Below are 11,650 nucleotides of genomic sequence, written 5' to 3'. Positions count from 1 at the left end.
TGCCAGGTCAGCGCGGCGATAACTGACTCATCACCGGAAAGATGTACAGGGACCACTATAGTGCCTAGAGCTGTATCTGAAGGACAAAAATGGTAAATTTAGAATTTCGAGGAATATATTGGATAATCGCGTGAATCTCAAGGGCTATTATGAAGATTTACTCCTCATCGCAGTCACCATCCATCTAATACACTAAAAAAATAAAAATGTTTGAAAGAGAATATAAAATTTGCTAAAACAATTTAAAATTATCTTATTATCTTATTTTATATTTTTTAATTATAGTTGGAATAATTGAGTAATATTAGAAATAACAAGTGTAGTTATAAATTTTACATACGTAAAATTACATGTGGCATGTAGAATATAATGGATATGTTTTGTATTATGGGCTAACTGTGTAATTAAGATTTAGGGTTGGAGGTAACTGTGGAAAATTTACTGCAAGGGCAAAATGGAAGTTGAAGGACAGAAACTGTCTATTTTTTTTATGGGTCTGGCAGAAATTGGACAAAACATGGAGAACAGTTAAATTAGAGTGACAAGAAAAAAAACACGTTTTATATTTGGGAAACTAAAACAAAAACCTTGTGATGATTAAAAGTGTAAAACTGTAAAAGAGAGAGAAAAACATCAAGGCCGTTGTTGGAGGCTTGGTTGAGTGGCATATTATATGCCTCTTTAATAACCACATCCGGGTTCAAGTCTCACTGGGAGGAAAAATGAACCTATATAGTGTGTGTTGAAAAACTTAAAGAAAAACATCAACGCCTTGTAACTTTGTAATTGAAAGAAATAATTAAGGAACACTGTTAATAAATTTACGATGATTTACATAATAATTTAACAAATTGAATTAATATTTTGATTTTTTTAGTAATTAAAATTTTGATTGAAAATGATAAAAAAAATTAAAATAAAAATCACAATCATGAATCATCACTCATACGCGAATAAATTCCCATAATAGCCCCTAAGATTCACTCGATTACCTAATGTGATTTTTAAGATTCTAATTTCACCATAATGGTCTCCCAAATTGAGCTCCAAATACCATCGTGGTCCCTACTCCCTAGGCTCATTCCGGTGATGACTCAGCTGAGAAGCAGAGTTCTTACATTCCGAAACCTTGCAATGGAGGAGACATTCACCTTCTCCCAATTTTGTTCCTTCTCCAACCATAATTTCATCCATAACCTCCTCCACTTTGCTGCCATCGCTACCGCCAGAGACATTCACCTCATCGCCTCTGACTTTGCATCCTTTCTCGTCACCGTCATCGGAGAAAATCGTGGCAACAAATTTTAGGTGGAAAAGCACAATCTTTGAGGTCTGCATCTTCGAGACGTCGGGGTAGAATTTGGTGTAGTAATCCGTGTTGCTCTTTGGCGGACTCCATTGGGAAAATTAGGTTGCTGTTTCGAATTTTATTTTGTGTTCTTTTGGTTTTAGAAAATAAAACCCTAACTCCTCTTGCTTGCAATGGAGGAGATGAACGGCTAACTCAATCTTGAGTCGGGTATTTTCTTGTCCCAAAACTTTTGACCCCACCCACGAGACCCTACAACAGCACCATTGATGAAGAGAAGAAGAAGTCGGAGAGGGAGTTTGGAAATGGAAAAGACGAATGAAGTGATAATCCAAACAGTGTCGTTTTCTCCAAATCTGGGCTCTAAACCAAGACGGCAACATTTTGGCACCTCTAGCGTGCCAAAGTGATGCCAGGTCAGCGCTGCGATAGCTGACTCATCACCGAAAAGATGTCCAGGGACCACTATAGTGTCTAGAGCTGTATCTGGTGGACTACAATGGTAAAATTAGAATCTTGAGGAACATATTGGATAATCGCGTGAATCTCAAGGACTATTATGAATATTTACTCCTCATCGCAGTCACCATCCATCTGATCTGGAGCCCCATCCCTCCCCATCTTCACACTTCGCTCAGTCACCCATGTTTGTTTCCTCCCCAATTGTATCCCAATTGAACCAACCTCCGTTCTTATCAGCCTCCTCACGTGGCATTTCTTCGCCTCCTTGGACTCATTTCCTTGAATTCATCTTCTTCTCCCTCTTATTGTTGTTTCTGGTGGTCTTCTTCCTTTCATATAGATCCATCTTCTGCTTCTTGTCATGGCCTAATCAATTGTTCCATCGCCGTCGAGTAACAATCATCAATTTTGTCTTCTCATGCTCTCGCCGATGACATTGTCGCATTTCAGCCTTGACTTCAAGCCGTCTTGGCTCTCGGCCATTGCACTCGATACAATCAGTGTGTCCAAGTTGCCTAATCTTAGTGAGTTAGGATGTTAGGTTGACAATTTGCAAATTTGCCACTAAATGCTTTGCCACTATTTAAATTGTTAATAACTCTTGTTTAGTAAATGAAAATTTTCACCATGGGTCATTAGAATATTTATCGTGTTTATCAGGGTCAAACCATGATTCATTCAACTCCAACTCTATCACATGTCCAACTCTAATTTGTTTCTTGATATTAGTCATCTTAACCACTTAATCATTATAGCCATTAGAGACAAATCCTACATAAAATTATGGACGTCAAGTTAAATAAAATAACTTTAAGTTGTTGACTGATGAGCGGATAATTTATACGCTTTTCGGCATTATTTTTAGATAGTTTTTACTAGGATCTAGCTACTTTTAGGGATGTTTTCATTAGTTTTTATGCTAAATTCATATTTCTGGATTTTACTATGAGTTTGTATATTTTTCTGCGATTTCAGGTAATTTCTAGCTGGAATTGAGGGACCTGAGGAAAACTCTGATAAGGAGGCTGACAAAGGACTGCTGATGCTGTTGGAATTTGACCTCCCTGCACTCGAAATGGATTTTCTGGAGCTACAGAACTCCAAATGGCGTGCTCTCAACAGAGTTAGAAAGTAGACATCCAGAGATTTCCAGCAATATATAATAGCCCATACTTTATTCGTGATTAGACAACGTAAACTGGCGCTCAACGCCAGTTCTATGCTGCATTCTGGAGACAAACGCCAGAAACACGTCACGAACCAGAGTTGAACGCCAAAAACACGTTACAACTTGGCGTTCAACTCCAAAAGAAGCCTCAGCTCGTGTAAAGTTCAAACTCAGCCCAAGCACACACCAAGTGGGCCCCGAAAGTGGATTTATGTATCAATTACTTATTTCTGTAAACCCTAGTAGCTAGTTTAGTATAAATAGAACTTTTTACTAGTATACTAGTCGTCTTTGATTGTATTTTTTGATCTTTTGATCACGTTTGGGGGCTGGCCATTCGGCCATGTCTGGACCTTCATCACTTATGTATTTTTAACGGTGAAGTTTCTACACACCATAGATTAAGGGTGTGGAGCTCTGCTGTACCTCAAGTTTCAATGCAATTACTGCTATTTTCTATTCAATTCCACTTGTTCTTATTCTAAGATATTCGTTGCACTTCAACATGATGAATGTGATGATCCGTGACACTCATCATCATTCTCACCTATGAACGCGTGACTGACAACCACTTCCGTTCTACCTTAGACCGGGCGTATATCTCTTGGATTCCTTAATCAGAATCTTCGTGGTATAAGCTAGAATTGATGGCGGCATTCATGAGAATCCGGAAAGTCTAAACCTTGTCTGTGGTATTCCGAGTAGGATTCCGGGATTGAATGACTGTGACGAGCTTCAAACTCGCGATTGTTGGGCGTGATGACAAACGCAAAAGAATCAAGGGATTCTATTCCAACATGATCGAGAACCGACAGATGATTAGCTGTGCCGTGACAGAGCATTTGGACCTTTTTCACTGAGAGGATAGGATGTAGCCATTGATAACGGTGATGTCCTACATACAGCTTGCCATGGAAAGGAGTAAGAAGGATTAGATGAAAGCAGTAGGAAAGCAGACATTTAGAAGGAACACAGCACCTCCATGCACTTATTTGAAATTTCCACCATTGAATTACATAAGTAACTCTATCTTTATTTTCTGTTTATTATTTATTATTATTCGAAAACCCAATAATCAATTATTATCCGCCTGACTGAGATTTACAAGGTGACCATAGCTTGCTTCATACCAACAATCTCTGTGGGATCGACCCTTACTCACGTAAGGTTTATTACTTGGACGACCCAGTACACTTGTGGTTCGTTGTACGGAGTTGTGACAAAGTGTGATTTATGTTTGAGAGCACCAAGTCTTTGGAGCCATTGTTGATGATCACAATTTCGTCCACCAAGTTTTTGGCGCCGTTACCGGGGATTGTTCGAGTATGGACAACTGACGGTTTATCTTGTTGCTCAGATTAGGTAATTTTCTTTTTATTTTTCTTTTCAAAAAGTTTTCAAAAAAATATTTTTCAAAATTTTTTCTTCGTTTTCGAAAAATTATTCAAAATTTTTAAGAATGAATTCTAGTGTTTTATAAAGTGTGTTGAAGCTTGGTTGGCTGTAAAGCCATGTCTAACTCAATTGGATTGAGGCTTCAACACCATCAGCATAGAGGCAAGTTAATTGGAAAATCAGTTGTTACATGCCTGATTTATATCTTCTAAAGCTGGCTGGCTATTAAGCCATGCCCAACCCTTGGATTGGAGCTTTAGGCTAATATTGAAAGATTTCTGGAATTCTTATTAAAAATTTTGGATTTCTTATTTTCTTTTTTTTTCTATATGTTTTTCGAAAAAATTAAAAGAAAATCCAAAAAAAAATCATAAAATCATAAAAAACCAAAAATATTTTGTGTTTCTTGTTTGAGTCTTGAGTCAATTTTTAAGTTTGGTGTCAATTGCATGTTTTTAAAATTTTATGCATTATTTTTCGAAAATTCATGCATTCATGGTGTTCTTCATGATCTTCAAGTTGTTCTTGGTAAGTCTTCTTGTTTGATCTTGATGTTTTCTTATTTTGTGTCTTTTATTGTTTTTCATATGCATTTTTGCATTCATAGTGTCCATGCATTAAAGACTTCTAAGTTTGGTGTCTTGCATGTTTTCTTTGCATCAAAAATTTTTTTTCAAAAATATGTTCTTGATGTTCATCATGATCTTCAAAGTGTTCTTGGTGTTCATCTTGACATTCATAGTATTCTTGCATGAATCATGTGTTTTGATCCAAAATCTTCATGTTTTGGGTCATTTTTATGTTTTTCTCTCTCATCATTAAAAATTCAAAAATAAAAAAAATATATTTTCCTTATTTCTCTCAAAAATTCGAAATTTTGGGTTGACTTGGTCAAAATTTTTTAAAATAAGTTATTTTCTTATTAGTCAAGTCAAAATTTCAATTTTAAAAATCTTATCTTTTTAAAACTTTTTCAAAACTCAAATCTTTTCATTTTTTTATATATTTTCGAAAATTTCTTTTAAATTGATTTTCAAAATCTTTTTTTTTGTCTTTATTTCATAATTTTCGAAATTACACTAACAGTTAATGTGATTGATTCAAAAATTTGAAGTTTGTTACTTTCTTGTTAAGAAATATTCAGTCTTTAAATTCTAGAATCATATCTTTTAATTTCTTGTTAGTCAAGTAATTAATTTTAATTTTAAAAATTAAATCTATCTTATCTTATCTTTTATATCATATCTTTTTCAAAATTTTATCTTTTTCAAAAATTTGATTTCAAAATATCTTTTCTAACTTCTTATCTTCTTATCTTTTCAAATTTGATTTTCAAGTCTTTTTCAACTAACTATTTGACTTTTTGTTTGTTTCTTATCTTTTTCAAAACCATCTAACAACTTTTCTCTCTCTTTAATTTTCGAAAATACTTCCCTCTTTTTCAAAAAAATTCTTTTTTTTAATTAACTAATTGTTTTAAATTTAAATTTAAATTTTAATTCTTCCTTTAATTTTCGAAAATCATTTAACTCCTTTTTAAAATTTAATTTCGAAAATTTCTCCCTCTATCATATTTTCCTATTTATTTATTCATTTACTAACACCTCTCTTCACCTCTCTTCATCTCAAATCATTACCCCTATCCTTACCCTTGTGTTTGGATTCTCCTTTCTTTATTCCCTTCTTCTTCTACTAATAATAAGGAACCTCTTTACTGTGACATAGAGGATTCCTCTTCTTTTTCTGTTTTCTTCTCTTTCATATGAGCAGGAACAAGGAAAAGGGCATTCTTGTTGAAGCTGATCCAGAACTTGAAAGGACTCTGAAAAGGAAACTAAGAGAAGCTAAATTACAACAATCCAGAGACAACCTTGCTGAAATTTTCGAACAAGAAAAGGAGATGGCAGCTGAACCCAACAACAATAATACAAGAAGGATGCTTGGTGATTATACTATACCTACTTCCAAGTTTGATGGAAGAAGCATCTCAATTCCTACCATTGGAGCAAACAATTTTGAGCTAAAACCACAAGTAGTTGCTCTAATACAACAGAACTGCAAGTTTCATGGACTTCCATCAGAAGATCCTTACCAGTTTTTAACTGAGTTCTTGCAGATCTGTGAGACTGTTAAGACTAATGGAGTAGATCCTGAAGTCTACAGGCTCATGCTTTTTCCTTTTGCTGTAAGAGACAGAGCTAGAGCATGGTTGGACTCTCGACCTAAAGATAGCCTGGACTCCTGGGATAAGCTGGTCATGGCTTTCTTGGCTAAGTTCTTTCCTCCTCAAAAGCTGAGCAAGTTTAGAGTGGATGTTCAGACCTTCAAACAAAATGATGGTGAATTCCTCTATGAAGCTTGAGAAAGATACAAACAGATGACCAAAAGATGTCCTTCTGACATGTTTTCAGAATGGACCATGATAGATATATTCTATTATGGTCTATCTGAGTTCTCTAAGATGTCACTGGACCATTCTGCAGGTGGATCCATTCACCTAAAGAAAACGCCTGCAGAAGCTCAAGAACTTATTGACATGGTTGCAAATAACCAGTTCATGTACACTTCTGAGAGGAATTCCGTGAATAATGGGACGCCTCAAAGGAAGAGAGTTCTTGAAATTGATGCTCTGAATGCCATATTGGCTCAGAACAAAGTGTTGACTCAGCAAGTCAACATGATTTCTCAAAGTCTAAATGGATGGCAAAATGCATCCAACAGTACTAAAGAGGCATCTTCTGAAGAAGAAGCTTATGATCCTGAGAACTCTGTAATAGCAGAGGTAAATTACATGGGTGAACCTTATGGAAACACCTATAATTCATCATGGTGAAATCATCCAAATTTCTCATGGAAGGATCAACAAAAGCATCAACAAGGCTTTAATAATGGTGGAAGAAATAGGCTCAACAATATCAAGCCTTATCCATCATCTTCTCAGCAACAGACAGAGAATTATGAACAGAATACCTCTAACTTAGCAAATTTAGTCTCTGATCTGTCTAAAGCCACTTTAAGTTTCATGAATGAAACAAGATCCTCCATCAAAAATCTGGAGGCACAAGTGGGCCAGCTGAGTAAGAAAATCACTGAAACCTCTCCTAGTACTCTCCCAAGCAATACTGAAGAAAATCCAAAAAGAGAGTGCAAGGCCATTGATATAATCAATATGGCCGAACCTAGAGAGGAAGGAGAGGACGTGAATCCCAATGAGGAAGACCTCATGGGACGTCTCTCAAGCAAGAAAGAGTTCCCTATTGAGGACCTAAAGGAATCTGAGGCTCATATAGAGACCATAGAGATCCCATTAAACCTCCTTCTGCCATTCATGAGCTCTAAAGACTATTCTTCCTCTAAAGAGGATGAAGATGTAACTGGAGAGCAAGTTGCTCAATATCTAGGAGCCATCATGACGCTGAATGCCAACTTGTTTGGTAATGAGACTTGGGAAGGTGAACCTCCCTTGCTCATTAGTGAACTAGATACATGGGTTCAGCAAACTTTACCTCAAAAGAAACAAGATCCTAGCAAATTCTTAATACCCTGTACCATAGGCACCATGACCTTTGACAAGGTTCTGTGTGACCTAGGGTCAGGCATAAATCTTATGCCACTCTCTGTAATGAAAAAACTGTGGATCATTGAGGTACAACCTGCCATATTCTCATTACAAATGGCAGACAAGTCAGTAAGACAAGCTTATGGATTGGTAGAGGACGTGTTGGTAAAGGTTGAAAGCCTTTACATTCCTGCTGATTTCATAATCTTAGACACTAAGAAGGAGGAGGATGAATGTATCATCCTTGGAAGACCTTTCCTAGCCACAGTAGGAGCTGTGATAGAGGTTAACAGAGGAGAATTAGTCCTTCAATTGAATGGGGACTTAGGGTTGAGGGTGATGGTTGTGGGCGGACAGGGGTGCGGCGGTGATGGCGGCGCGATGGGTGGCGATCGCGGAGGGGGGTCAGCGGCGATGGAAGGAGAAGAGGAAAGAAGAAGAAGAAAGTAGGGGAAGAAGGAAGGGGGTGGCGTGGTGGTGGCTTCTGGGTGGTCGTCGGGAGTTGCGGTGGGCGGTGGTGGTTGCTGGAAGTTGTGGGTGGCGGCTGTGAAGAGAAGAGAGGAAGGAGAAGGGTTGGGGGTGACGCGAATGGGTAGGGTTCACGTGATTGGGGGGGGGTTAGTAAATTTGAATCCATACGATTGTGTGGGGCACACGGTTGCGTGGCCGGGGTGAAATGGGGGTTGACGCGATTGCTTGGCTAACTCGATCAAATGGGATTGGTAAATAATGAATGGTACGCGATCGCGTCGCTGGAAATCGTGCTAAACGCACAATTCCAGCGTCGCTTCAGCGCAACTCTCTGTCTTCGTTGGGGTGGTGTGTTATCAACGCGATGCGATCACGTCGCTCATGCTGTCGCGTGGGATTAGTGTTTGTGCATGTGACGCGATCGCGTCAGGGACGTGACCGCGTGGTTCTTTTTGTGCGAAACGCACAATGGCCGCATGATTCCAGCCCAACTTTCTACGCGTTAGATTTTTACGCCGATTTCGAGGTCACGCGACCGCGTGGATGACGCGGACGCGTGGAAGGTGTTTTGTCGCAACTAACGCGATCGCATGATCGATGTGGTCGCGTCGCACGCCCTTTTTCTCTCTCTCTTTTTTTATGCAGGTATGTAATTATGCAGTATGCAGTGCTAAAATGCAAATGTTATGAATAGCATCCAGGTTCAATAGAAATAAACAATATAAAATAAAAAAACGAAATAAAATGGAAACAGGAACGATCATACCATGGTGGGTTGTCTCCCACCTAGCACTTTTAGTTAAAGTCCTTAAGTTGAACATTGGATGAGCTTCCTGCTATGGTGGCTTATGCTTAAATTCGTCCAGAAATCTCTACCAGTGCTTGGAATGCCAATATCCTCCGAGGTCCCAAACTAGGCATGTAAAGCTTCTAAGCAGCTTTAAACAGATTTCCAGGCTCCTGGGGTGACAACTGTTGGAATAGATTCCAGGATCCCAAATTCTACTCTTACACCCGTTTCTGTCTTGATCTGCATCTTTCCAGCTGGGTGATGAGTGATCTGAATTCTCACTGTAGTAACCAAACAGCCTTCTAGATCCGTTCAACTGAGCTTGACACCAATCCTTGCACCTCAATTTGAAGTGTAAAACCTTGTTGAGTCTTGCGCACCAGCTCTGAGTGCGAGTCATTTCCCGTTTGCTTTTAAAGCTGCAAAGAGCTCTAAGCTGGCCATCTGTCTCAAGTAAACCATATTCAAGTGGAAAAATAAAGATAAGAGTCAAGGATTTTACCCACTTGAAGTCTGTATTGGGTGGTAATGGCCTTGGGATAGGTGTTTTGAGTGGTTCTGCAAGCTTTACTCCCTTGTGTATTTTGTGAATTCCTCCACTTCCTTGCAAATTTCATCCATTTCAACCATGTCTTGATCAACGTCACTGTTATCTTCTTCATCACTTGAGTCATAATTGGGAGGTTGAGAAAAGTCAACCTCTGCATCATCTTCGTATTCACTTAGAGAAGATTTTTCTGTCTCAAAGAATTCACTTGCAGACGCAAGTGTATTACTAGGAGAACTCGAGTGATGACTATCATCATCATCAAGAAAACCTGAGTCTTGGATCACTCCGTCTAGTTCCTCATAAGATACCTGCCTTGGGGGTTGTGCACTACCTGCTTAGCATTAATTGCAACATCTTTGATGGAATTCTCTATAACTCTATATTCTTGCGGAGGTTCAGCATCTCCTAAATTTTCAACCAACTCTTCTTCTTCTATAATGACAGCATCCTCTACTTGTTCCAGGGCGAAGTTATGCTATATGCTGTCCACTGGAGCGTCTCGTGTCTTCTTCACAACACATTCTTCATTAGATTCTCCACATGAAGCCATGGGAGTTTGTTGAGTGTCCGAATGTCTGGAAGATAATTGATTTATTGCTTGCTCCAATTGATGAAGGGTTGCGTTAAATCGGTTTACTGATTCTTTGAGGCGAACCTGTGATTCTGGCTTTGATGGATATGGGCATGGTGTATAGGGGAGTGGTGGTTCTTGGGAGTAATTGGATTGGTGTTGAGGTGGATAAGGGTCATAGGGTGGCGAATGGTGAAAAGAAGCTTGTGAGTATGGTGGGTTGAGGTTGTATCGAAAGGATGGTCTTTGAGCATAGGGTGGGGCTTGTTGGTAGTTACAAGGCGGTCCACCAAATCTATCAGTTGGGTATGCATTGTAGAATGGTCTCTGTCCATGATATCTAGGAGGGTGTTGTTGCCTAAAAGGGTGATCAGATCCTCTTGGCTCCATCCATCTTTGATTGCTTTGATCGTGATGCATAGTTCTGTTATAGTTTCCATTCCTTGCAACAAAATTAGAACCAAACTCAAAGCGAGAGGGGTGAGAATTCATAATAGCTATCAGAAATAAGAGGGAAGAGAGAAAACAAATAAACAAGTAAAAGAAAAATATTTTTTTTGAAAAATATTTACAATAACCAATAATAAGGCACACGTTTGCAATTCCCCGGTAACGGCGCCATTTTGAAGAACTGAAGTTTGATGGTTTAGAAGTTATAATAAACTCTCGTTGTAAGTATATTTACTAAACCAAGCAATCAACCTTTCTTACAAACGTTTTGGTTGTCACAAGTAACAAACCCCTAAATAAATTGATAACCGAAGTATTTAAACCTCGGGTCGTCTTCTCAAGGAATTGCAGGGAGGTATGTTCTTATTATTGGTTATGAGTTTGTAAATTGGGGGTTTTGAAAGTGAGGAACAAGTATGGTAAATGATAAGAAAAATAAATAAATAACTGTAAAATAAACTCTTGGCAAGATATGAGAAATTAGAAGTCCTATCCTAGTTATCCTTATCAATTGTGATGAGAATTGGATTTTTCTCCCACTTTGTTAACCTCTAACTATGAAGATAAGTTAAGTGGATGAATTAATTCGAATCCTCAAATTCTAGTCTTTCCTTGGGAAAAGTTAGAATTATTGGATCTCGAATTAATTCTTGAAGAATTCCAATTTTCATTCAACAATGAGTTTGATAACTCAAGAGTTACCAATTAATCAACCAAAGCCAAAAGGGAATAAAATCTACTTGAATGAAAATAATTTGGATAGAGCACAAGCATCAATAACATAAATTAGAGAAAACAATCATAAGTCTGAAATACCTCAAATTATATTTAAATAGAAGGTTAGATTGAACATAGAAATCCATAAGCCAAATTGGCAACATCAAATAATCAACTAAAGTGATAAATAAAAGTAGAAAATAAATTA

This window comes from Arachis stenosperma, chromosome 9 (assembly GCF_014773155.1).
Source record: "Arachis stenosperma cultivar V10309 chromosome 9, arast.V10309.gnm1.PFL2, whole genome shotgun sequence".
In the NCBI taxonomy this organism is placed as follows: domain Eukaryota; kingdom Viridiplantae; phylum Streptophyta; class Magnoliopsida; order Fabales; family Fabaceae; genus Arachis; species Arachis stenosperma.
Note: the sequence above shows the minus strand (reverse complement) of the source record.